The 16480-nt window shown below is 44.4% G+C and overlaps 2 pseudogenes; both read right to left on the bottom strand.

Annotated features, from left to right (window-relative positions):
* Nucleotides 1–3302, bottom strand: part of LOC102409871 — a 37092-nt pseudogene extending 33790 nt beyond the window's left edge.
* An 8825-nt stretch (nucleotides 3303–12127) lies between these two features.
* LOC102410200 lies at nucleotides 12128–14916 on the bottom strand (annotated as a pseudogene).
* Nucleotides 14917–16480: the final 1564 nt, after the last annotated feature.

The following is a 16480-nucleotide window of genomic DNA, read 5'->3' as shown; positions in this document are numbered from 1 at the left end:
TCTTAGATATAATAGCCATCAGAACCAGCATGAGGATATATCTCACTGTTCTTTTGATTTCTATTTCTCTGGTTATTAGTGATGTTATTTGGCAAAACTAATACAATTATGTAAAGTTTAAAAATAAAATAAAATTTAAAAAAAAGAGTCTTCTCATATACTGATTGACTATTTCTATATGTTCTTTGGAGAAATATTGACTGAGGTCCTATGCCATTTTAAATATCAGGATATTTGAAAGCTTTTCTTATTTGCTGTAATACTTTCTTTGGATATTAATTCTTTATCAGACATATGTTTTTCAAATATTTTCTCTTATTCTGTAGGTTTCCATTTCATTTTGCTGATCATTTTCTTTGCAATGGAGAAGTTTCTGGTTTGACATAACCCCACTTGTCTATTTTTGCTTTTGATACCAATGTCCAGAGCTTTTTATCTATTTTTAGTTCAAAATCTTTGACTGAGCTATAAGTTTCCTGCTTCTTCACTGAATTTTCTTCTCTCATTTTCTGTCATAACATACTAACAAACACATATCTATAAGCATCACCACACATCAGTATTATCTAACACATGTACACCCGTGGTGGATGCATGTTGATGTATGGCAAAACCAATACAATATTGTAAAGTAAAAAAATAAATAAATAATAAAATAAAATAAAATAAATTGATCAATCAGCATTGGTTGTGAATCATCATAAAAGGCTCAGTCAGAAGACTGGCCAATATGAGCACTTCAGCTCTGAAATCTTTTATGAATTACACAGAGGTGATACATTTAGAGTTCACAATTTTCAGATGTAAGAGGAAATGATATTAGGCTTACAGACAAGGGATATTTTAAGCCTCCCACTTCTCCTACAGAGGACTTGATGTGTGGCTGCCACAGTTGTTCTCTTACTTTTGGATGACCACTGCCAGGTACAAGATAACCCAAATGTCTCACAACACAAATTATAGCACCTGAGGTTTACAGATTAGTTAACTCACGTGGCTGGAAGTATTACCTCTAATGAGGTTTTTTAAGCAAAACCAAACATCCAGGTTATAGTCACAATTATTTCTTAATTCAGCTTCAGAACCGTCTCACTAAACACCAAAGTTTTCTAGAAATGAATATGGGGGGTACTATGACAGCAGGACCAATATGAGAATCCACAGGCATTTATTTCACAGAGTCAAGGAGTGAATTAACATAGAGTCATAACATATAAACCTGCAATATTGTTTCTCTAAAAAGATTGAACCTCCTGTCTTGAAGCACCTTACTCTCACTTCTCATTGGTAATTTCTGCTCATCTTTACAAATGAAGTTTACGTAACCCTCCTCTACTGTTCTGAAATGCCCCCCGACCTAATAGAGATGTTATTTCTGTGTCCAGTACAATGAGCTCTAAAAATTGCATTTGTAACAATGAGTCTAATTCTCCATTTCTGTCTATAGCTCCCTAGAAACCAACAGTATAAACTGCCTATTGGAACTCAATAAAGACTTCTTTATGAAAGAGTTAATAGAAAACTGTGAAACCACCCAGAGGAAGGGCAGCAGTGATGTGGAGACACTCACCTGTCTGAGAGAAGGCCGTATATGAGGCCTCCCACCAGCATTCCAGCCATGTATAGGGATTGACCCACTGATTTCTGTGACAGATGATCACAAATGAGGTCCCACTGGAAGAGAAGGAAACCAGCACAGAGGAGCTTCACAGCTTCTTATATCCCTCAACGAACGTTCACTCACTCTAACAACCCTCAGAGAACACAGCCTCTGATTTCCTTTGAACATTTACTCACATATATTACTCAAGTCTCAGCTTAAGCACGGAATTCTCCAAATCCTCAACTAAATCCTCTAAGTTCTATCATGGCAAATCATACTCACGTAGCACCGTGTGCCTCACTGGTTCTCAAACTTTGCCACACATTGAAAATATTGAGGGGATTTTTTTTTCATTACTGATGCCTGGATTTTACACATGGAATAAAATGTATTTGGTTTGTGTCTTTCATAAGAATCCAGGACATGGAATTTTTTTTAATAAATATAAGTATTTCCAACTTGCACAGAGGCTAAGAACATGTGACCAAGAATAATTTTCCACAATTTATATCAAGTATTAACTTGGCTAAATATAAAAATTCACACAAAACTTAAGTTTTGTGATAGTAAAATCCATAATCAGTTTGTTAATTTCAGTGTCCTCAAATTGTAAGTAACTGACAATTTTAAAAAATCAGCAATCACTATTTGCTAAAAGAATGAATAAAAGCTGGCTACCTGAATAATGAACCTGTGTTTATTTTACATTATTCTAAACACAGAGAACAAGTACTCACAAGAGGTAAATGGGGCCTTTACCTCAGTCACGATGGTGGAGGAGAACAAGCTGTGGTCATACACCCAGCCGTCCACACAGGACTCCGTGTCCAGGTCAGTCATGTTGGGGAAGGTCCCATTCAGGTGAAGGAGCTGCCACTGGGGGTGAAGGAAACGATGACACTTCTCTGGCTTCAAGTTCAAATCCAGTGGGATGGAAATTCTCAGGAGGACATCAGGGCTGAGGATCCCTGTATCATTACCAGAGACAGTGGCATTATCAAGAATGTGGACCCAGCAGCGATGACCAGGAATGGCTGCTGTGAAGTTGTCCAACAGTGAGTGACAGACTACTGTCATGTAAATGGGGGGAACAAAAACCATCTGAACAATCTGGAATTTCCTGAGGCCACCAACTTTATCCAGGAGCTCCTCAAAGGCCATTGTGAACAGGTGATCCTCAAGAAGAGTCACAATGACATCAAAGCTGCAACTTCAAAGGGAGAAAACAGCATCCTTTCATTAATTCACATTAAATCTATGTGACCTCATGTCAGGTTCTCCTCACTACCGAGTGGATCCAACTCACCTCACTACTACAACAGAGAAATGGAAACAGTTTCCCTAGTCCTTTTGGAAGCATAGGATGTTCGTTTTTTAATAGTCATAGGGAAAATTATTTACCAAAGATACTTGTATCTGATGAACATTAAATCTGTTTAAAGATTTACTCTCTGATGTGCTTGTCCTCAGTGATTCTGTATCATCAACAGTGAACTTTGGCATGTACATGGTCTCCAAACAAGTTAAAATAAACCTGCTACAAGTATTCAGTCATTTTCAGAAGATGGAAAGGACAGAATTGAACTGCTTCATGGTTTTTCTGTGGAAAGAACAAAAAAGGAAGGGTTTTACTTCTTTATATGGACTTTGCTGCTGTTGTTCACTTGCCAAGCCATGTCCAACTCTTTGCAACTGCATGGTCTGCAGCACACCAGGGTCTATCCTCCACTAATTCCCAGAGTTTGCTGAAACTCATGTCCACTGAGTCAGTGGTGCTATCTAACCTCTCATCCTCTGCCACCCCCTTCTCCTTTTGCCTTCAATCTTTCCCAGCATCAGGGTCTTTTCCAATGAGTCAGCTTTTGCCATCAGGTGTTCACAGTAGTGGAGCTTCAGCTTCAGCATCAGTCCTTCCAATGAATATTCAGGGGTTGATTTCCATTAGGATTTACTGGTTTGATCTTATTACTGTCCAAGGGACTCTCATGACTCTTCTCCAGCACCATGATTCAAAAGCATAAATTCTTTGGTGCTCAGCCTCCTTTATAGTTCAACTATCACATCCATACATGACTACTGGAAAAACCATAGCTTTTACTAAATGAACCTTTTTCAGCAAAGTGATGCCTCTGCTTTTTAATACACTATCTAAATTTGCCATGGCTTTCCTTCCAAGGGGCAAATGTCTTTTAATTTCATGGCTGCAGTTCTTGTCTGCGGTGATTTTGAAGCCTAAGAAAATAAAATCTCTCACAGCTTCCACTTTTTGCCTCCTATTTGCCATGAAGTGATGGGACAAGATGCCATGATCTTAGTTTTTGAATGTTGAGTTTCAAGCCAGCTTTTTCACTCTTTCACTGCCATCAAGATGCTCTTTAGTTCTCTTTACTTTCTGTCATTAGAATGCTATCATCTGCATATCTAATGTTGATATTTTTCCTGACAATCTTGATTCTGGCTTGTAATTCATCCAGCCCAGCAGTTCACATGATGTATTCTGCACAGAAGTTAAATAAGCAGGGTGACAATGTGCAGCCTTGTCATACTCTTCTCTCAATTTTGAACTAGCCAGTTGCTCCATGTCAGGTTCTAACTGTTGCTTGTTGACCTGCAAACAGGTTTCTCAGGAGACAGGTAAGGTGGTCTGATACTCCCATCTCTTTAGGAATTTTCCACAGTTTGTTGTGATCCACACAGTTAAAGGCTTTAGCTTAGTCAGTGAAGCAGAAATAGATGTTTTTTGGAACTCCCTTGCTATCTCCAAGATAAAACAAATGTTGGCAATTTGATCTCTGGTTCCTCTGCCTTTTCTAAATCCAGCTTGTACATCTCTAAGTTCTTGGTTCACATACCATTGAAGCCTAACTTGAAGGATTTTGAGCATTACCTTGCTAGCATGTGAAATGAGTACAATTGTGTGGTGTTTGAGCATTCTTACTTTGCCAACAAGGGTCCATCTAGTCAATGCTATGGTTTTTCCAGTAGTCATGTATGGATGTGAGAGTTGGACTGTGAAGAAAGCTGAGCACCGAAGAAATGATGCTTTTGAATTATGGTGTTGGAGAAGACTCTTGAGAGTCCCATGGACTGCAAGGAGATCCAACCAGTCCATTCTAAAGGAGATCAGTCCTGGGTGTTCATTGGAAGGACTGATGCTAAAGCTGAAACTCCAGTACTTTGGCCACCTCATGCGAAGAGTTGACTCATTGGAAAGACTGATGCTGGGAGGGATTGGGGGCAGGAGGAAAACGGGACAACAGAGGATGAGATGGCTGGATGGCATCACCGACTTGATGGATGTGAGTTTGAGTGAACTCCAGGAGTTCGGTGGTGATGGACAGGGACGCCTGGCGTGCTGCAATTCATGGGGTCACAAAGAGTTGGACACGACTGAGTGACTGAACTGAACTGAGCATTCTTTGGCATTGCCTTTCTATGGGACCAGAATGAAAACTGACTTTTTCCCTGTGGCCACTGCTGAGTTTTCCAAATTTACTGACATATTGAGTGCAACATTAACAGCATCATCTTTTAGGATTTGAAATAGATCAGCTGGAATCCATCACCTCCACTAGCTTTGTTTGTAGTAATGCTTCCTAAGACACACTTGACTTCAAACTCCAGGATATCCAGCTCTAGTTGAGTGATGGCGCCATCATGATTATCCAGGTCATTAAGACCTTTCTTGTATAGTTCTTCTGTGTATTCTTGCCACCTTTTTTCAATCTCTTCTACTTCTGTTAGGTCTTCACCATTTCTATCCTTTATCGTGCCCATCCTTGCAAGAAATATTCCCTTGATATCTACAATTTTCTTGGAGAAATCTCGTCTTTCCCATTCTATTGTTTTCCTCAATTTCTTTGCATTGTGAGATGTGGCTTCAATCCCTGGTTCAGGAAGATCCCTCAGAGGAGAAAAATAGCAAAGATCCCTTAGAGGAGGAAAATAGAAAACCACTCCAATATTCTTGCCTGAAAAATTCCATGGACAGAGGAACCTGGGAGGCTACAGTCCAAACTGCCCCAAAGAGTCAGACACCACTCAGCAGCTAAGCACTTGTACTATTACTGCTTCTTGCTATTCTCTGGAATGCTACATTCAGTTGAGTATATCTTTTTCTTTCTCCTTTGCCTTTCACTTCTCTTCTCTCCTCAGATAACCACTGAGGTTATCTGAGACAACCACTTTGCTTACTTGCATTGCTTTTCCTTAGGGATGGCTGCCTTCTGCATAGTGTTACAAATCTCTGTCCATAATTCTAGAGGCACTCTGTCTACTAGATCTAATCCCTTGAATCTATTCATCACTTCTACTGTATAATCATAAGTTATTTAAGTAATACCTGAATAGTCCAGTGGTTTTCCCTACTTTCTTCAATTTAAGCCTGAATTTTGTAATAAGAAGTTCATGATCTGAGCCACAGTCTTGCTTTTGCTAACTGTATAGAGCTTCTCCATCTTTGGCTGCAAAGAATATAATCAGTCTGATTTTGGTATTGAGCATCTAGTGATGTCCATGTGTAGAGTCACCTCTTGGGTTGTTGGGAAAAGGTGTTTGCTATGACTAGCATGTTCTCTTGACCAAACTCTGTTAGCCTTTGACCTGCTTCATTTTGTACTCCAAGGCCAAACTTTCCTGTTATTCCAGGTATCTCTTGATTTCCTACTTTCACATTCCAATCCTATATGATGAAAATGACATCTTTTTCTTTTTTCTTTTTTTTGGTGTTAGTTTTAGAAGGTGTTGTAGAACCAGTCAACGTCAGCTTTTTTGGCATCAGTGGTTGGGACATAGACTTGGATTACTATGATGTTGGGTGGTTTGCTTTGAAAATGAACTGAGATCATTCTGTGTTTTTTGAGATTGCACCCAGGTACTGCATTTCAGACTGTTTTGTTGACTATGAGGGCTACTCCATTTCTTCTAAGTCATTCTCGTTCACAGTAGTAGATACAGTGGTCATCTAAATTAAAATCACCCACTCCCATCATTTTAGTTCACTGATTTCTAAAATTTTGATGTTCACTCTTGCCATTTCCTGCTTGCCTACATCCAACTTATCTTGATTCATGGACCTAATGTTCCAGGTTCCTACACAGCATTGTTTTTTACAGCATTGGACTTTACTTTCACCACCAGACACACCCACAACTGAGCATTGTTTCTGCTTTGGCCCAGCCACTTCATTCTTTCTGCAGCTATTTGTAATTGCCCTCCACTCTTCCCCAGTAACATATGGGACACCTTCCAACATGCAGTGGGGGGTATGGAGGGGGAAGAGAAGAGGCAGCATTGTAAGTTTGAGAACAGAGTACAGGGTGCATAAACTGGGAGACTGATCCCCCTCTGAAGTCAGAGTTAAATGAACTTGGACTGCCAGGAAATTCCAAGGATTCGCTTGGTAGTTACAGTCTCACATTTCCTGGAAAAGTGACTAACCACATTCAGTGACCTGAGTCCAAAGTGCAAAACAGAGAGAAGTTACTCCCAACCACACATCTCAGTGCACAGAGTTGTGTAGGTGACACATGGCAGTTTCAAGGAGCACGGATGGGATGGGATTGGCTCTTGTTCAGCATCTTCGTCTCCTGCCTATCCAACTCCATGCACTTCCCAGTCTCACAGAGAAGGACCTTATATAGGGAAAGGCCAGTCTATTCAGAATACTTTTTCATGGAGGAAGGCTATTTAAGAAGTCTTTGGGTGATCCTTGGCCTTAGAGTTGGTGTCCCCAGAGGGTCTCCATGGCAGGATAAGGTGTGGGAGCTTGATTCAAGGAGGGCTCTGATGATTGCCTAAGGAAGAAGGGCTGGGGTTAGGAGGGGCTGCTGGGCCTCCACAAGCTGAAGTGAGGAGCCCTTGGGAGGAATGGACTTGGCCAACTTGGCTAGGTCTTACTGTAAACTGGGACCTAGAAGGCCCCAGCTTTAGCTTCATGGAGATAGGAAGGGGTAGTGAGATGAGGTTCCTGTAAGTCCCACTTCCCTAAAGCCATTGCCATGGAAAACTACTTCTACCTTCCTGGCAGGACAAGGAAATTTGCAAATGTATACAAATAATTTTCTCCTATAGAGAAATATTTCCCTTCACTATAGAATATTTTATGTTTTATATATCCTAGTTAACTTCTTCTTCTTCTTCTTCTTTTTTTTTTTTTTTTTTTGACTCTCTGATTTATTTTATTTTCCTAAGTGTTTGAGCATTCTTTGGCATTGCCTTTCTTTGGGATTGGAATGAAAACTGACCTTTTCCAGTCCTGTGGCCACTGCTGAGTTTTCCAAATTTGCTGGCATATTGAGTGCAGCACTTTCACAGCATCATCTTTGAGGATTCGAAATAGCTCAACTGGTATTCTGTCACCTCCACTAGCTTTGTAGTGATGCTTTCTAAGGCCCACTTGACTTCACATTCCAGGATGTCTGGCTCTAGGTCAGTGATCACACCATCGTGATTATCTTGGTTGTGAAGCTCTTTTTTGTACAGTTCTCCTGTGTATTCTTGCCACCTATTCTTAATATCTTCTGCTTCTGCTAGGTAAATACCATTTCTGTCCTTTATCAAGCCCATCATTGCATGAAATGTTCCCTTGGTATCTCTAATTTTCTTGAAGAGATCTCTAGTCTTTCCCATTCTGTTGTTTTCCTCTATTTCTTTGCACTGATCTCTGAGGAAGGCTTTCTTATCTCTTCTTGCTATTCTTTGGAACTCTGCATTCAGATGCTTATATCTTTCCTTTTCTCCTTTGCTTTTCACTTCCCTTCTTTTCACAGCTATTTGTAATGCCTCCTCAGACAGTCACACAATTGCATTCATCTCACATGCTAGTAAAGTAATGCTCAAAATTCTCCAAGCCAGGCTTCAGCAATACATGAATTGTGAACTTCCAGATGTTCAAGCTGCTTTTAGAAAAGGCAGAGGAACCAGAGATCACATTGCAAACATTGGCTGGATCATGGAAAAAGCAAGAGAGTTCCAGAAAAATATCTATTTCTGCTCTATTGACTATGCCAAAGCCTTTGACTGTGTGGATCACAATTAAACTGTGGAAAATTCTTCAAAAGATGGGAATACCAGACTACCTGGTATTGAAAAAATACCTTGAAAAACCTATATGCAGGTCAGGAAGCAACAGTTAGAACTGGACATGGAACAACAGACTGGTTCCAAATAGGAGAAGGAGTACGTCAAGGCTGTATATTGTCACCCTGCTTGTTTAACTTATATGCAAAGTACATCATGAGAAACACTGGGCTGGAAGAAGCACAAGCTGGAATCAAGATTCCTGGGAGAAATATCAATAACCTCAGATATGCAGATGACACCACCCTTATGGCAGAAAGTGAGGAGGAACTAAAAAGCCTCTTGATGAAAGTGAAAGAGGAGAGTGGAAAGTTGGCTTAAAAGTCTACAAGCAATAAATACTGGAGAGGGTGTGGAGAAAAGGGAACTCTCTTACACTGTTGGTGGGAATGCAAACTAGTACAGCCACTGTGAAGAACAGTGTGGAGATTCCTTAAAAAACTGGAAATAGAACTGCCTTATGACCCAGCAATCCTACTGCTGGGCATACACACAGAGGAAACCAGAATTGAAAGAGACACATGTTCATACCCCAGTGTTCATCATAGCACTGTTTATAACAGCCAGGACATGGAAGCAACCTAGATGTCCATCAGCAGATGAATGGATAAGAAAGCTGTGGTACATATACACAATGGAGTATTACTCAGCCATTAAAAAGAATACATTTGAATCAGTTCTAATGAGATGGATGAAACTGGAGCCTATTATACAGAGTGAAGTAAGACAGAAAGAAAAACACCAATACAGTATACTAATGCATATATATGGAATTTAGAAAGATGGTAACAATAACCCTGTATGGAAGACAGCAAAAGAGACACAGATGTATAGAACAGTCTTCTGGACTCTGTGGGAGAGGGAGAGGGTGGGATGATTTGGGAGAATGGCATTGAAACATGTATAATATCATATGTGAAATGAATCGCCAGTCCAGGTTCGATGAATGATACTGGATGCTTGGGGCTGGTGCACTGAGATGACCCAGAGGGATGGTACGGGGAGGGAGGAGGGAGGGGGGTTCAGGATGGGGAACATGGATATACCTGTGGAGGATTCATGTTGATGTATGGCAAAAACAATACAATACTGTTAAGTAATTAACCTCCAATTAAAATAAATAAATTTATATTTTCAAAAAGTTGGCTTAAAGCTCAACATTCAGAAAACGAAGATCATGGCATCTGGTCCCATCACTTCATGGGAAATAGATGGGGAGACAGTGGAAACAGTGTCAGACTTCATTATTTTAGGCTCCCAAATCACTGCAGATGGTGATTGCAGCCATGAAATTAAAAGACGCTTACTCCTTGGAAGGAAAGTTATGACCAACCTAGATAGCATATTAAAAAGCAGAGACATTACTTTGCCAACAAAGGTCCATCTAGTCAAGGCTATGGTTTTTCCTGTGGTCATGTATGGATGTGAGAGTTGGACTTTGAAGAAGGTTGAGCACCGAAGAATTGATGCTTTTGAACTGTGGTGTTGGAGAAGACTCTTGAGAGTCCCTTGGACTGCAAGGAGATCCAACCAGTCCATTCTAAAGGAGTCAGTCCTGGGTGTTCATTGGAAGGACTGATGCTGAAGCTGAAACTCCAGTACTTTGGCCACCTCATGTGAAGAGTTGACTCATTGGAAAAGACCCTGACGCTGGGAGGGATTGAGGGCAGGAGGAGAAGGGGATGACAGAGGATGAGATGGCTGGATGGCATCACTGACTTGATGGACATGAGTTTGAGTAAACTCCGGGAGTTGGTGATGGACAGGGAGGCCTGGCATGCTGCGATTCATGGGGTTGCAAAAATCGGACACGACTGAGTGACTGAACTGAACTGAACGGAAAGCAATTTCATTTTGGGAGGTCTGTTTTTAAAAACCCAGTGGCCCAATGGCCCTTAAAAAGTTGATCTGGTTTTATTCAGGATTTAAAACTACAGTACCAAAGAACAGATGTGTGTGTGTGTGTGTGTGCTCAGTCGTGTCCAACATTTTGCAACCCCATGTAGCCCACCAGGCTCCTCTGTCCATGGAATTTTCCAGGCAAGAATACTGCAGTGGATTGCCATTTCTTTCTTCAAGAGTTCTTCCCGACCCAGAGATCAATCCCGTCTCCTGCATTGACAGGCAGATTCTTTGCCACTGAGCCACCTGGAAAAGAGATATCAACATTAAAAAGTATTGAGAGACAGACAGACAGACAAAAGAGGGACTTTCTCCAGGTTCCAGGAGAAAGACTGGGAGACTGAAGAGTTAATTCTTTCCTGTAACTAGAGCGAGCACAAGTCATAGCAGCGGTCACTTAGTTTTATAAGATACTCAAAGGAGAAAAGGCTTCAATACTTTGGCCACCTGATGTAAAGAGTCAGCTCATTGGAAAAGACCTTGATCCTGGGAAATATTGAGGGCAGGAAGAAGAGGGGGAGACAGGGGATGAGATGGCTGGATGACATCACCGACTCAATGGACATAAGTCTGAGCAAACTGCGGGAGATAGTGAAGAACAGGGAAGCCTGGCGTACTGCATGTAGTCCATGGGGTAGAAAAGAGCTGAACACAACTTAGCAACTGAACAGCAACAACAAATGAGAAAACACAGAAGGGGAAAGATGTGCTCACTGAAACCTCTCTGATGACCTTCCATCAAAATGCAGCACGTGTAAATTCCAGAAGCTCCAGCATTCTTCCAGAGACTGTCACCTTCTGTGACAGGAGCAGGTGGCCTCAGAGGATGACTTTATGTGGAACACCCATGAGCTGGAAGGAGAGGCGGGTCGGCCATTCTCAGAAGTCTGTCCTGGAGGCGAGAGCGGAGGGCGGATGCTCTTTGCTTCCGTAAGGGATGGAGCCCCTTCCCCAGGTCCGCTGGACTGGCGTCCTTCAACGGGAGGGAGGCCTTTTCCCCGGTCTATCTCTATCGGTCTATCGGTCCTTTCCCGGGATCTCTGTGCAGCCCCGGGGCCCCAGGCCGACTCCAGCCCCTACTGGGGAACGCAGATGCCGCTTTCCTTGGGGAGCGGAGTCTCTGGGCCACCCTTCACCCTCAGCTGCCGCTGAGACACGGTCCGGGTGAGGCCGGGGGCTCTGCCCACAGTGGTGAGAGTTGGTCCTCTGGTGTTGCGAGCGAACCTGAGGACACGGCCGGCCCGAGACGTCCCCCTCACCCTGCCCCCGCCCCCACCCCACTCCTCACCCCTCACCCCCGCACTTCTGCCGCCTGAAGTTGCCGGCAGGGGAAGGGGGCAGGGGGCGCGGAGTTCGGAGCCGAGCTTCCTGAAGGTGTCCTGGGTGGCGCGCGGGGCTCCCTCCCCGCCAGGCCGCTGTCCAGGGCCTCCTCGGAAGTTTGTCGGAGGCCCCCTCACCAGCTTCGGTCCCAGCCGCCAGCCCTTGCGAAGGGAGCCCTCTGCAGCGGGAAGAGCAGGGGGAGGAGGGTGTGGAGGGGAGCGCACCCGCTCTCGCTCTCCCAGCACATCAGCGCCAGCCCGGGCCCCGCGACCCTCTGGGCAACAGTGACCGCGGAGGCCGCAGCAGACGCCGACGCCTCTTTGAGGGAGTTCCTCTTCGGGGGGCCATCACCTCCTTCCCTCTGGCCGGCCTGTCCTTGGGCAGGTCCCTGTGGCAGCCAGCCGGGCTCTCGGCTGCAGTGGGAGCCTCCCCAGGTGGGATGCAGGTGTGGTTAGAGGAGACCTAGCTGCCTCCGGTCTCCCTGGCTCCGGAGGACACGGAGCCCTCCCCCATCCGCCCTGATCCTGCGGGTCCCCCGCTTCGGGTCTGGAGTCGGTTCCCTCCTGGCAGTCCAGGGGCAGCGAGCAGTCAGTGGTGTCTGAGACTTAGAACCGAGAGCCAGGATCTTGGTTCTCAGGGTCACTGCTGCCCTCAAATATCAGACCCTCGCTCCTGGGCCCCTCGGGGCCGCCCCGCCATTCCCCAGCCCCCGCCCTGGGCACCTCTGCCCGCACGGGCGTCAGGCTGTCTTTTCAGGCGCCCGGAGACTAAGTCTCTCATCCACCCACAGACGCCAGCTCTACAGGGCTGAAGTCATTCACCGTCAGGTGCCCGGCTCTTCCGGGCCCGTGGGAACCTGGCGGTAGAAGTGAGCCAGTCCAGTCACCAGCTCATGCCCCCTAATCCTTAGAGCCGACGGCGAGAGTAGGGGGTACCGCTCGGAACCCAGACCCCGGCTCGCTGCTCGAGCCCACTGCGCTGAACCCCGGGTAAGACGGAGGAGGGTCCTCTGACCGGGGGTGCGGGGAGAGCTGGGACTAGCTCGGCCAAGCCAAGGCAGGTTCGGGGGCTTCCTCCTGGCTCTCCGAGGCCGGAGGTCTGAACGCTGGGCTGGGGTCCTGGTCCCTAGGCTCTCCAGGCTCCGCTGGGCGGATCCCGCCGGGGGTAGCTCCCGGCCGAGCTGTTGAACTTGAGCTCCTCCTTGGGGCTGCCAGTGGAGCTCTCTCCACGAAAATTAGAAGCTCAGGGTCCGAGGCGCCCAGGGAGAGGCTGGAGCGGCGGGCGTTGAGGGTCTGGTAGGAAGGGCTAATGGGCGCGGGGTGGTGGGGTGGAGGAAAGCGGGCGGGTCCTCCGCGCTCCTCTCGGTCAACAGCCCAGAGTCATTCTCTGCTGCTCCAGCCGGATCCCCAGCTTCCCAGCCGCTACTTCAGCTCCTGCGCCTCGTGGTCTCGTTTGTCCTTCACCGCTTCGTTGAATCTGACACAAAGTCACTGACTATCCGGAGGCATTTGTCCAGTTGCGCGGTGTCTTTGTCTTCACAAAAGAAGTCCGTGAAGGCATTGCGGCTTGTCTTCGAGCCCTTGCTTCCAGCGCCCCAGCTTTTCCAGGGCACATTGAAAGAAGAAAATCTTCGTCCACTGACACCCACCCACCACCCCACTGGATGTTCTTTAGAGATCTCGTCCTGATCCCAAAGGCCAGGAAGCAGCTAAGCCCGTGGGTCACAACTACTGAGCCCACTTGCAGCTCCCGAAGCCCCAGCGCCCTAGAGCCCAGAGATCCGCAGCAAGAGAAGCCACGGCATTGAGAAGCTAGAGAGTAGCCCCCTTTTCCTGCAAGTAGAGAAACCCAACGTGCAGCAATGAAGACCCAGCACAGCCAAAAATAAATAAAATTGTATTTTAAAAAAAGAGAGGGTGCACCCTGCCTCCGCATTTTCCAGAGATAATCTAGCATCCTTGAGAACATGATGAAACTTTTCAGAAAAGTTCAGAAGCACGGCATCTTCCTTTTGGGCTTCCCGTGCAACAATGCAGGAGATTCACCATAGGTTTATTTGCGTTGTCTGCCAAGTTGAGCAAAGAAGACAGTTTAAATCACACTGCATTGCTAGCATGCCCCCTCTGCAATCATGATATTCCCTTCTTGCAGCACCAAGTATATTAATAATATTAATAATATCGAATGTAGTTCCTCACACACATCAGCTCTTTTGTAGCAGTTTTGAGAATCATCATGTCTGTGTATAGACAAGAAGAAGGCAAAAATTCTAATTTAGCACCATGACTTCAATCCGCAGTGAGTAGTTCGGCATCTGAATTAAGGGGTCTTCCCAGGACAGCTTGGCCATGTCTTCACTTAATGCTTTTAATTTCTTCATATCTTCTGACTCTGGCAAAAGCTTAAGAAATTCTCGCAATGCCTCTGGTCCATCATGCTCACTCTTTCCTTGGTGAATGTCTTCTTCAATGGACCAAGGAGAATTCTTAAATAACTTAGGAAATATCCCAACGTTCATGCTCTGTTTTGCATCCAAGATAGTAATCTCTTCTCTGGCCTTCCTGAAGGACAATTTTAAAGCCTTCCTCTCCTAGAAGAGGAAGACTTGGTGGTATTTTCTTGCTGCCCAAACAGCTCCTGGGTGGTCCCTGTGTCGATTTGGTACTGATGCTGTTGCCTGATGCCAAGGTCCAGACGTTGGTTTTGCTATGAACTTGGTCCTCTGGAATGGTTTTCCAATTAAAAAAAAAAAAAAAGCTTCTCATTCACTTTTTCTTACCAAGGTGGCTGTAGCTGTTCAGGTGAGAGGTTGAGGGTAGTTCTGGGGTGGGGAGGGGGACCAGAGGCCCTCCAGTCAACGGAGGGGGAGAGGGAGGAGAGAGAGGAAACCCTTCTAAGGAGTTTGAACCTGGTCGGTGGGTGGAGAGGAGTTGGTGGTGGTGCTTGCCCAGCCATGCATCCAGCTGCTGTGGTGTTATTCCTACTTCCTTTATTACTGACCAAGCAGATACAATTCATAGCATGCATAGTATGTTGCCTTTTAAGGAGATAATTTCTTGACCTAGGGGAAGCAGACACAGACATCCGACTTATGCCATACTTTTCCAGCCACTAGCAGGAGGAGAAGTGGTTGACACAGGATGAGATGGTCAGATGGCACCATGAACACAATGGACATGGGTTTGAGCAAACTCCGGGAAAACAGGGAAGCCTGGCATGCTGCAGTCAATAAGATGGCAAAGAGACAGACACGACTGAGCAAATGAACAATGAGAAGAAGTCTGCCGCCGTTGAGTGTCATCTTCCAAACCAACGCTCCACCAGCTGGACACACAAAAGGCTCTGAGGGCGCCGCATCCGCTGGAGTCCCTCCTCCAGCCCCAGCGCGTCTTCTCGAGGCAACGGCTGGAGGGGTGAAGGCGCGGGCTCAGGTGCGCTGCGGCGATGACAGCTCAGCGCGGGACACGCGGGCCCACGGGATCACGCCGGGCAGGCTCGGACCCATCCACTTTCCTGAGCGCTGATCGCCCCCGCCTGAACCTGCTGTTTTAAAAATGCAAGCAAATATTTCACACTGGATTTGACTTAAACTACTATTAAATTTGAACAACTTTCATATATTAATTAACCAGAGCATTTGGAATATAAATTTAATTTGTAGTGATTTTATTAAATGTATATACATTTTGAATTCTGTTTATCCTGTTATTTTCCCCACGATTTTTATAACTTCATGATATTTTGCATATATTTATTGTTTTAAAAAATGAAGAGAAAATTGCAAAGAAAAAGTAGTAACCACTTAAAAATCTGCTCTTTAAAGGTCCCCGTCATTATAATTTCAATGAGTGAATTTCCAAGGAGCACTTAATCTTTCTCTTTGCCAGTGACTTTTGTTGTCGAAACTAGCATGTACTAAGTTTACAAATGTATTGGTATCTACTTCTGTATTTCTGTTGGTACTGGTTACCTATGCTACTCTGTTCTGATTTTGGTAAATTTAGAGTTCATTATGTGCTGATCCATATATAAACCAGCCACATCCTAATTACATAGTATTTCTGTTTCTGAATTATCTCATCCATTAATATTAATAATTTATTGATAAGTTAGCTTTTCAGCTACCTCCCCCAAATATTGAATTGTTAGTAGAATTGCCTGTTCCCATATATTATACATTGAATTGTAAATGAAATTAATATTTCCAGTGTATTTTCTTGCTACTTTGTAGATAGAAAGGGTTTTTTCCTTCATATTTTTCTCTTTCTCATCAGTGATATGAAGTCTTAAAAGTTTGTCAGGTAGGAATCTTTTTCATTTGTTTCTCGAGAATTTTCTGCTGAAAAAAAAAAAAAACCAGACACAGCCAATCAACCAATTAGCAAAAATAAACATTATAAAACAAAAATAAAAATAATTTGGGATGCACTCGCTGCATAAATACAAACTGGCCTTCTAACCATCACCTTTTTGTAATCCAGTAAAATCCATGGGATTGAAACTCATGCTGGAGAAAGGCTTTGCTAACCATACAGACCCAAGAAAGTAGTCTTGAAACTTGCTGCTCTCACTTGA

This window comes from Bubalus bubalis, chromosome 5 (assembly GCF_019923935.1).
Source record: "Bubalus bubalis isolate 160015118507 breed Murrah chromosome 5, NDDB_SH_1, whole genome shotgun sequence".
In the NCBI taxonomy this organism is placed as follows: Eukaryota; Metazoa; Chordata; class Mammalia; order Artiodactyla; family Bovidae; genus Bubalus; species Bubalus bubalis.
Note: the sequence above shows the minus strand (reverse complement) of the source record. Positions and strands in the feature narration are given on the sequence as shown.